The sequence below is a fragment of the Chlamydotis macqueenii genome, chromosome 11 (assembly GCF_036417535.1).
Source record: "Chlamydotis macqueenii isolate bChlMac1 chromosome 11, bChlMac1.mat, whole genome shotgun sequence".
NCBI classification, from domain to species: Eukaryota; Metazoa; Chordata; class Aves; order Otidiformes; family Otididae; genus Chlamydotis; species Chlamydotis macqueenii.
In genome coordinates this window covers 1,473,380-1,483,919 of record NC_141566.1, presented here as the reverse complement: position 1 = coordinate 1,483,919, position 10,540 = coordinate 1,473,380, and the positions used below count along the sequence as shown (strand labels likewise).

The following is a 10,540-nucleotide window of genomic DNA, read 5'->3' as shown; positions in this document are numbered from 1 at the left end:
TGCAGAGATGGGGAGCGGTCATGACATATGCCTGGCTGGGGTTCATCACCTCCTTACCGGCCTGTGGCAGTCCCGGGCTGAAGCCCTGACGTCTCAGAAGTGCTCTAAACTCACGTCCCCAAGCCAGCGGTCTTTAGGAACTGGCAAAAGGCGTGTCCCAGGGTCTTGCTGTGTCCTTTCAGGGACTCGCCAAAGCTGGGCCTCGGGGATCTTGCGGTGACCACAGCAATTGGAAGGGGAAACGCATGGAGGAAGGTGAGAGTACCTGGCAATTTCCTCAGCAGTGAGTAGCGATAATCACACCTGTGTACCTCATTTAATTAGGTAGAACTAGACAATCACTGCTGAGTGCTAATTACAGTGCCAGTCCCTGATGCTGCCTGGGTACCACTGCTGTAAGCGGCTCTTGGACTCAAGGGCTTGCTGATACCTGAGTAGCAGTGGGGTGCGTTCTCCCCCTTCCTGTGGGGCGAGCCTCTCTGGCACTGCTTGGCCTGAGGAGAAATTCAGTGGGGTGAGAGCTGGGGGGCTGCTCTCTGCTGTCCCATTGCAGCACAGGGCTGGGGAACATGGCATTCGCTGGAGAATGCGAGGAATGTAGAGGAGAGCTTGCAGGGAGGGGAGACTGTGCCGTGTGAATGGAGAAACCTGTTTGATTCCCCTGAAGGGCAAAACACACCCAAGTCTCCTCCTCAAAACAAGGCTTGATTTCCAGGAGCCAGCCCTCTCGGCCCGCCCGGCAGGTAAGCTCAGCCTCGCCCACAGCCGCCTCTGCTGCCAGGGAGGATCGGAGGTACCTGCTGCGAGCCCTTGGGGGGCAAAAGTGCCAGGAGTTTGCTTGCAGACCGCTCCACGTCCGTCTTTTCCGGGGAAGCTGCAGCTGAGGAGCCTCGGCAGGTAGGGCTGGGCAGGGAGGCTGGTCCTCTGGGCCTTGCAGAGGGCAGCTGCGTGCTGCTTCACCTGCTCTCTGCCTGGGGAGGAGGAAGAGAAGGGCTGTCCTTTCCTAACCTGGGGGTCTGGTAGGGATGAGGGAGGGCTTGAACCGGTACCTTAAATCCCCCTCCTGCTTGGGGAAGTGAAGCTCTATTCTGTAGTGCGTTGGACCGAAGCGTGGGTCTAAAACGGTACTTGAGTGCCGCAGGGATGGGGTTGTACAGGGACGCAGACAAGGAGGAAGAGGGGAGGTTTCCATATGGGTCTCTGTTGCTTGCCCTCTCTGATCACTGAGTTCCTTCCCTGCCCGTCACCCCACATCTTTCTAAAAATCTGTCTCCCTCTTAATTTACTGGGTAGGGCAGGGGCACGGCGGTGAGCTAACTGGGGAAAAGTCTGTGTGTGTGCAGGGGTGAGCAGAGTCCGGACAACATGGGTAAAATCTGAGCCTGCGACCCTTGACAGCCTCTCCAGAGGCTTGGGGTCAGCTGCACCGCTTCTGCCTCTGCAACTCCACCTCCCCAGGACCCGTGTGGGACAGAGAGGGGTGCAGATAGAGATTTTTGGTGTTTTACTCTCCTGCTCTGCCTTGTTTTGTTTCTCTCTGAATTAATGTGAAATTAGCACCCTGGAAAGGAAGGGATGGGAGTGGTAAAGCTGGTGCAGAGGAGATGAGCACCTCCCTCAGTCCTTGCTGCATCCTGCCTCCAAGCTTGGTGAATGCCTGCTCCGTTCCCCTGTCCCCACCCCTCTGCTCAGCCCTGGATTTAGCTGGAGATGTTGCTCCACCACGAGCTGGGAGGCAGAGATGTCTTCCCTCATCAGATTGATCAGGGCATTGTACTTGGGCTAGTTTATTTTATTCTTCCAGCCAAAGAAAAAGCATTAAATTTGTCCCACTAATCTATCATGCTTTAATTGGAAGTCTCGGTTTCCACAAATGACAGGTCTTAGTTTTCTTTTACAAAAGCTTTGTTTTTTCTTTGCAAAACTCTGTACCGTCTGCAATGTCACGACGCTTCAAGGAGGTTTTCTGTCCTGCTCTGCGATACAAAGGCAAAGCTCTGCCTTTGACAGCAAAACGAACTTTTCCTTCCTCCTTGCTTTCATCTTCAGACATCAAGGCTTAAGGTCAATGGCATGCGGGTGCGGTAAACATCCTTTACATCCTTCTTCCTTTTCAAATACAGAAATTAGTTGAGCAATTAGGAGTTAATGCCTTGTAATTAGAGTAATGAAACTGTATACCCAGTATAGTGAAAAATGTTCTAGTAACTTTTGACAGTGAGAGCAGGGAATATTTGTGTTTGGGGGTGGTCGTGCTGCGTGGGTTCGTGCAGCTCCTAGCACAACAGGGCCCGAGATGCTCTCTTGGCACAGGCAGGCTCGCGTGCTGCTCTAATTGTGTTTATGCCACACTTTTCTGGCTTCAATAGCTCACCTCTTTGCCAGCTTCATCTGGTTGGACTGAATTTTTTTTTTTGTGGGGTATGTGGTTGAAAGTGAATTAAAAGAAATTATAATTGTGCATTTGTAGCTTTATAGCTGTTGTCTCGGACACGGCTGAAACGTGTCTGCGTTGCTCGCGCTAATGAGTTCTGTGCAGGCTTCCCCGTGGCAATTGCGGGTTTTCATCTCCCTTTTCCCCTTGCTCGGGGAAGCAGAGGCGTTCGCTGTCCCCAGGTAGCAGTGACCAAGATCCTGAGGAGGTGTGGTGCCAGCCTGAGGCTCTTCACAGAGATCCTGCACAGCCAGCCGCAAGTGCTTGATGCTTCTGCGGTTGGTATTCAGGGTCGTGTCGGCCACCCTGGAAAAGGTGGGCGCACAGTCTGATGACCGTGATGTAGTTTAAATTATTTGACTAGCGTCGTGGAGGAACTGTGGCAGAGACACAGAATGTCACCTGCAGCAGAGGAACCGCCCATCCTCTCCGGCTGATGCCTGACTCCTCAGACACGTCCAGCAGTGGTTGCTGGGGCTCCAGCCTCTCCTCAGAGTGTCTCTGCACGCGCTGAAGGAGGTAGCGATGAGCTGTTGTGTTGCGCAAGCCTAGAAGGGCTGGTTCAAGGTCGCCTGGACCTCTTCAACTATGGCATTCCTGATTGTTTGCAAGCTTGACTTTAGAAATCTCCTAGGGCTTCTTAAATATCTCCAAGTGCTTATGTAACAGCGTTAGTGTTAGTCACTGCATGGGAAAGGGGGAAGGCAAGAGTAAAAGCTGGTCCTTCAGAGAAGCTAAGCGTTGTCTGAAATGTGAGGGCCCCTCACGCTGCCCGTGTGGACCATGGTTGAGCTGGGGTTTGGCATTACAAACCTTTCTGCTGTTCCGGGGCGATATGCATGAGTTTCTCTCCATTTGAAAGCCCACAGCCATCCCGTTTCTCCTAACACCGAGCCAATATCGGGGACACCACCTATGATCTGCCGTTAAGGCTGGGTCCTGGAGCGTGCCTGGGGCTGTGGGTCTGGACTTTCAGAGCCTGGCAACCTCCCACGTCAAACGCAGTCGGCCTCCTGTGTACGGGAGGTGGGATGAGCTCCTAAACTGCAGGTTGTGAGAGAACTCACAACAGTGTGAAGCCTGTTGCCGCTCATTTCCCAAAGTGCAGATAGTGGGATGGAAGCGTCCGTCCCTCCTAGGCATGGGATGTCATTCAAGTCAGAGTTTGAAGGTGAAATAAATCTCATTTTAAGAATGCTGGCTCAAAAATGTCACAGCTACTGGGCACAAAGTGCTAATCCAGCATAAACTTCCTTTCCCGGTTCCAACTTGCTGAAATGAGTTTAAAGGGTTAACTTTGTTCTGGCAGGGTTTATGCTAGATCAGGTACGGTCTATCCAGGCTGCTCTCGCTTCACAGCGGATCAGGTAACAGCTGACATAAAAGCAGGACGCTGGCACAAGGTTTGCATTGTGTGCGCTGGCTACCGCAGGAGAAACGCGAGCGTGTGCCCACGCCTAACCCAGAGCACTGGAGGGCAGCCTGGCAGCGCGCGCATCGGGATTAGCAATCCCGCAGCCCGGATCCTGCCTTGCTGGGGCAGGGTATCCCATGCGTGGAGAAGCTCCCTCTCCCTGGCTCTCCTTCCCGGGGTTTTGGGAACGCTGGGCTTGCTCTGCTGAGTGTTGAGCCCAGGTCCCACCTTTCGCCATCTGGGCTGGAGAGGAGGGACTGGGACCCTGCTTTGGGTCTAAATGACAAAATTCCTAGCAGAGTTTAGGAGCTTCAAATGAGGAAGGTTCAAACCTTTTGCAAGCTTTAAATACATTTTAATTTGGGGACTGTGAAGGTCAGAATAGGCATCAGTTATCATTAAACCAGGATATTCTTCTGCATGTTTGACCTCAGTCCTTTTTGTGGCTGAGGGCCAGCATTCAGGTCACTGGCCCTGTCCTCCATTAGTACACAAGTTCCTAGCTGGTGAAATGAGTTTTGTGCTTCTACCCAGGAGCAGGAGGAGCACGTGAGGGCTCCTTGGAAAGCAGCGTGACAGCAGGGGTGGTCTCTGCTAGCAGGAGCAGAGCTGCTGGTGGCAGGTCCTGGGTCACTGTAGGTGGGACAGGATTGCTTTGCCATCGGTCACATAAGTGATGCCACGTGGACTTTGGGCTGAAGGGAAGTGACACTGGCTTAGGGCACACTTTTTCATCTGTTAATGACCTTTCTGTTGAGGTACCAAGAGGTTGACTCCCTGCTGCATGGACCAGGGAAGGCAGCAGCACGTGGGTCAGCTGTGGGGTGCCTCTCCGCAAATGATCTGACTGATACAGCGTTTTTCCGGCACAGAGCATCTCACCGCGCAGCTCTCGCAGGGAGCGGCGCGGTAAAGTGAGCCCGGTGCCCCGGACATCAAAGGGAGATCCCGTCCCAAGACCTGGCAGCGAGGCGTTGGGAACGGGAGAGCTGTAACGTGAACTCGGTGGCTGGCCTGGGCTGCGCGGACAGTTCGGGACTCTGAAGGCACTCTGTGGTGCTCTCCAGAAAAACTGTATTTACAGGATCAAAGCAGCTCCGCTTCCTTTCCCAGGGCATTCGGTTAGTCCTCAGAACCAGGTCCAACCTGGGATCCAGCTCGTCACCGGGATGAACGGAGGGCAAGGTGGCTATTAGGTGCAAAGGGGCTATTACCGCAAGTGCCCTACCAACTCCTGACAACAGCAGGCAGAAAAATGGTTATTAACATTTTAAAGTTGCAGTTGGGCCATCAAAAAGGAGGATGGCTGGCAGGTTTTTCATCTCTGCGTTTGCAGGTAACAGGAGCTGCATTCAGCTTTTACAGAATAGTGAGTGTTTCATCTCCTGGGGTATAATTACGTCTTTTTAAGTGGCTTACGTGGAAAGCAGAATCATTCCCAATTAAGTGATGGGCTGCTGATTTCAGGCACTTGGAGAATTTATTAGCAAAGAGCGCTGGTCTGGCTGTACATCAGCTCCTTCGCAGAGGGCTGTATGGGTGAGCAGGGATACACCACGCTCTCACCTGGGGAGAGCCGTGGGGAGAGCGGTGGCCGTAGGGACAGAGAGGAGCACAGCTTGACGTGCTCCCTTGCTCAGCTTGCGGGCTGTGATCTGTAGGGATCGCTCCCTGCTACGGGTAAGAGGCGCGCGTGATGCCTGAGCCATCTCTTGTCTCCTCTGCCGGTACCACTGATGATGGTGCCCGGCGTTGTGACCGTGGGCGTATTTCGCCCGCTGAGAGCAGAGGCTGTCCCGCTAGCAGCGGTGGCACTCCTTGGAGCTGCCTTAAAAACTCAAGCCCGTTGAAATACCCGAGGCAGGACCGGGACCACTGCAGCGCCCGGGAGCGTGCAGAGGGAGATCTGAGCTGGCTGGCTGCCCGCAGACAGACGCGCCCTGAAGATTAACATCTGAACAAGGTTTCAGCTCCCCTTCCCTTATTAAATAGCTTGTAATTGCTTTCGCTCACGTGATGAGGATCTCCAGAGCTAGTGTCTTCAGCGGGAGGCAGCGTGCGCGCAGGCGCCGTGCCTCTCCTGCCCTCCCAAGAGAGGGCTGTCTGCTTGTGCACCCCAGGGTGCCCAGAGGTGGCCATAACCTGATTTTGAGGGCTGTGCTCGTCAAGGGTCTTGATGGTGCTCCGTGCCTTTGGAAATCAGGGCTTTTGCACCCGTCATTAGCGCGGATTTAGCTAGCAGCTCCATTTGATGCGTGCAGTCTCAGGACACGGTCTAACAGGATTTTGGTCCTCCGCAGGCAGAACGCTTACTTCTTGTGCTGGGGTGCTCATGTTGGATGCTTTGCCAGCAGGAATTTAGCCACTGGAACACCCATTTTTACGGGTCTCCTGTTGCATGGGACGTCCCAGTGCTATGTCCCAGAGGTTGGTGTTTGCAAGCTGAGCGCTCGTCGCAGTCAGCCGGCGTGCAGGTTGAGGGACCTGCAGTGAGAGTGGTTTGGCCATGTTGTGCTAGAAATAGGAGTCCGAGCTGTGCTGTAAATCACAGATGATTTCAAATATCAGGAAGCATCTAGCTGTCATGTAGTCGTATTGCCCATGGATGGGCTTCCAGTGTGCTTCATCTTGAGGCAACATCTTGATGCTGCTTACAGGGAAGGGCTGGAGAGAAGCAGGAGGGGGTGGGGAGGGCAGCACTGGAGACCCCTCTGGCTTGGGAAGTCCTCTGCAGAATTAAGGGGATTTTAAACTGTCATAACCAGGCCAAATTCATCCCTGCTGCTACCTGAAATCAGCCCAGTGTAGCTGATGGAGAAGGAAACCTGGCTTATCACCAGCGGTTCTCCCAGCAGTATCGCTCTGATGATCAAGCTGGCCTTCTCCCGCACAGCCGGCACGTAGCTCCACCTGCGCCACATCGCAGGGAGGGGAGAGGCAATTCGAGTTTAATTGCCTGGAAGCTGGTCAGATCCTGACTCATCAAGGGCTCATGAGAACTTGGGGAGAGGAGATGAGTTTAAAAATGGCTCTGTCCGGTGGCCAGCGTGTCACTGCTCCCCCGTGTAGGACCAAGGCGATGGTGGCAGTTTCAGTTGACCCTGTTTCTCTGCTGTTCCATGCTGGAAACATCCTGCGAAGTCAGAGCCTCAGTAAGGTGCCAGCCTATCCGAATCTCAGCCGTGGGCAGATCTGGCAAGAGGGAGGGTCTGGGAAACAAGGAGATAACAGATGAAAGAGACGACAGCGGTATTGGGGCTAAGCAGCGCAGCAGGGCTGGACGTGGAGTGGAGAAGCCTGCAGCAAGCCAGGAAGCGAGGTGGAAGGTTTGGAAGAGCAGATCCTGTTTTAGCAGGATCCCGTTTGGAGCGGTACACGGGGATAAAGGGTTGAGTGGCCCACGCTTGCCCCTCTGCTCACCTGGCATCCGGTGCTGGGGGTGAAGCAGGGAGGATAAACCTTTGCCTCTTGCCTAAGAGCAGAGGGTGGCAGGGAGACGCGTCCGTCGGAGGAGCGGAGCGGAGGCCAGCTGCGTTGAGGCAGGTTTGTCCTTAGGATCAGGTAAAGATACACCCCAAATTCAACGCTTGGGCTGTGGGCAGAGCATTTGGTGAATTTTAATAGGGGAAGGGTCTTTTCGGGTGCTCTGGCATTGTTTTTTTTGGCGGGGATCGTAGTAAAGGAGAGAGAGTCCTTTGGGGGGGCTGTAGCTGGCAGCTTTGCCTTGGGCACCTGGTCTGGTGGTGACGAGCTTCATACAGCTCTATGGTTAGATCTGCACAATTTCTTTTTTTTTTTTCCTTTCTTTACAGAATTAGCAACACTGAACCCTTTCAAAAACACATGCGAGTTTCACTAAGATTTGTTCTTAAGAAAAATGAAGTTAAAACCTGAAACAAAATGCTAACTTAAGCCGTTTGTAATGAAACATTTTCATTTTATGTTTTGCAGCTATGTGGGGTTTTTCCTCAATTTTAATTTAATTTTGTTTAAAACATACATAGCAGCATAACCTGTAACTAAGTCCTTTGGCTGATTTGTCATCATCCAGTCTGAATTATTCTGTTTGCTGGAAGCTTGGTTCTCATGTCAAACCAGACAACCTTCTTCTATGCTGGAACCGCTCAGCGAATAAAAAAATCCTCCATCTTTTGCCTGTTCCTTGATGATGCCTGAGAAACGAGTAAGCCCAGAACCTACTAATTTCCCGCTCCTCTTCACGTTGCCGTGCTACACTGAGAAAGCAGATTAGGAGAGGGGAGGTGGATGGCCCTTGCTGCGTGCCAGCGGCCGGGCAGGATTCAAGACCTCTGAAGGACGTCTTTGTGTCCCCGAAGGACACGAACCCGCGCCGGGAGCTGAGACAGGCGATGCCAGCGGCTCCGCTCGCTGACGCTGGCTGCATCAGCGCCTCTCAACAAAGAGGCAGGTATCTCCTTGGCCTGCGCGGCACCGAGGGGAGCGTTGGGCCTCTTCTTTTCTCCTCTTTATTAAACAGACTCAGGTGGCACCTGGGGACTTGGTTTTCCTTTCCCCAGGCTCAGGCAGTCCGGCGTGAACCCCTCCCACAGCAGTGGAGCTGCCACTGTCCAGGCTCCCAGTCCCTCATTGTGTGACTCAGGGCTCTGCCCTTCATTAGAGAGCAAACCTGTGGGGTTTTTTTTTTCCCCAGCTTTATCCAGTCTGCAGACTGCCTTTCCTATGGATACACCTTCACTGCTTGGGGACTAAACCTCCTGCCTGTGGCCTTTCCAGACCTCTTGTCAGTGGGAGCTTGGTCACGTAAGCTGTCCACAGGACCTGGGGTTTTTGGGCATTTATTGCGGGAAATGGAATCGCTTTGATTCTCTTACCTCCCGTTAAACCTTGTGACGCAGCCGGGCTTTTGTGAAGCTCTTTCTTCAGAAATTCAGCACCTGGTTTGATTCAGCCAGCACTTACAGCTTCATTTCGTTTTAAGGTGATGAAATTGGCACGTATTTGCCAGTCTACTTTTTTCCTCCAAAAATGCTTCTTTTTGGTATTTGAATTTGCACCCTGTTGTGCTCTGCATGGACAGTACACATGGCTCTGAGTCAGAGTCTTTTTGAAACAGATGAAATGTAACTTATTTTAGCTTAGGAGAAGCCTGTAAGAAGGTGCAGGAGGAGCTGATTTCTGTCCCTCCTGCCACCTAGAAATTTTCCCTAGGCTTTGTATTTGTCAGGTGGGTCATCGATGGGCGTAGCTGTGTCTTAAGTGTTGCCTGTAGCAATGTCCAGCTGTCCCTGCTGAGGGGGGAATCACTCCAACAGGCAGATTTAGGTCAATCTGGTTTGGGTTTTTTTAAATTTCTGGTTTGATGTCTCTCTAGCAGGTCACGCTCACAGGTTCATGTCGGTCCTGTCTATCCCACTGTCCAGGTAAAAGACCTGCTGTCATCCACCACAGCTTCCTGTAAGCCCAAGTGCCAGGGCTCTGTCCTGTGGAAATCCGTATGTAACTGGGAAGAAATACACTGCGCTGGCTTTGTTTCATACGAGTCAGGGCACGGCAGGAGCCCAGGCTGAGCAGAGTGCCTGGGGAGTCCCGTGGTGCAGGTGCAACCTCGAGCTCTTCTCCAACGAAGGAAATAAATGGACATCTGTCTGCAGCCAGACGCAACTCCTGCTTTCTGTGACTGGTTTCAGAGGGGCATCCTCTCAGAGCTGCTGTTCTGCGAGCCAATCTCATATTTATTTCAGGATCCCAGGGCACTTTGCAAACATTGAGCCTGAGGCAGCTCTCTAAGGATGTCCAGGAAAAATGTGTTAGGGGAATCATCCCTCAAAGCGCAGCCATTTCGGAGAAAACTGGGCAACGCTTAACGGTGCAACAGAGCCACAATAACTGTTTGGATCGGGAAGGGAAGAAGGATTATTGCCCATTTACATAACGATGGCACCCAAGGGTGCCAATTAGGATCGAGCGCCTCTTGCCTGGTGGTGTGAAGACACTAATGGGAGGCGCTTGGCTCCGAAGGGCTCCCACTGGTCTTCTGAAGGAAAACTTTCTGCATAAACAGGGAAGGAATAGGGATTTTGATTTAGGTGGATTTAAAAAATCTCAATATTTGTAGTGAATGTTTGGGAGAAAAAGATGTTTGGTATCTAGAACAGTGAGTTGGTGACTTACTAATATGTCCTCTCACAACAGAGATGTTCTGGTCACACAGCAGAAGCATTTTGTACTGGGTGATGAATGAACAGAGCACAGTGTCCAGCCAGGCAGAGCTTATTTTCTAACTGTAAGGCAAGAGGGAGGGGATGGATCTGGTTTGAGGCAGAAGAGGTTTTGGTCAACGTGACAGATGCAGATCTCCACATTTTGTAAGCATGGTGATGAGAGTTTGCTGTGTGTTGGAAATGGGTGGTTACAGGGATGGGGAAGTCGGTGTGGAGAGGGGTTAAAAAAAAAAAGAGAAAATAAGATTCTACGGCGGTGGAGAGATAGAGACAAGACTGTGGGGCATGAACTCATGGATGATGCTCCCAGCTTCTAAATGACTCTCACAAGACGGAACGCTGCTTTGGGATCATAAAACCTCCAGAAATACTACCCACTCCAGCGAAGCCTGGGACCTAACCCACTGGCAGAAAAAGCATTTGTCCTGTCTAAAGTCTGGCAATGCTCAGAGCTAAGGAATTGCAGACCATGGGAACCTTTTTGAGTGT

At 52.2% G+C, this 10,540-nt stretch overlaps 1 protein-coding gene across 3 annotated transcripts in view; it reads left to right on the top strand.

Annotated features, from left to right (window-relative positions):
* Nucleotides 1-762: 762 nt before the first annotated feature.
* Nucleotides 763-10,540, top strand: part of ZNF185 (zinc finger protein 185 with LIM domain) — a 37,845-nt gene continuing 28,067 nt past the window's right edge. For all 3 annotated transcript variants that reach the window (XM_086756677.1, XM_010130280.2, XM_086756675.1), the window contains exon 1: nt 763-897. The gene's annotated coding sequence lies outside the window, so the exon portion shown is untranslated. The remainder of the gene's footprint in view (nt 898-10,540) is intronic.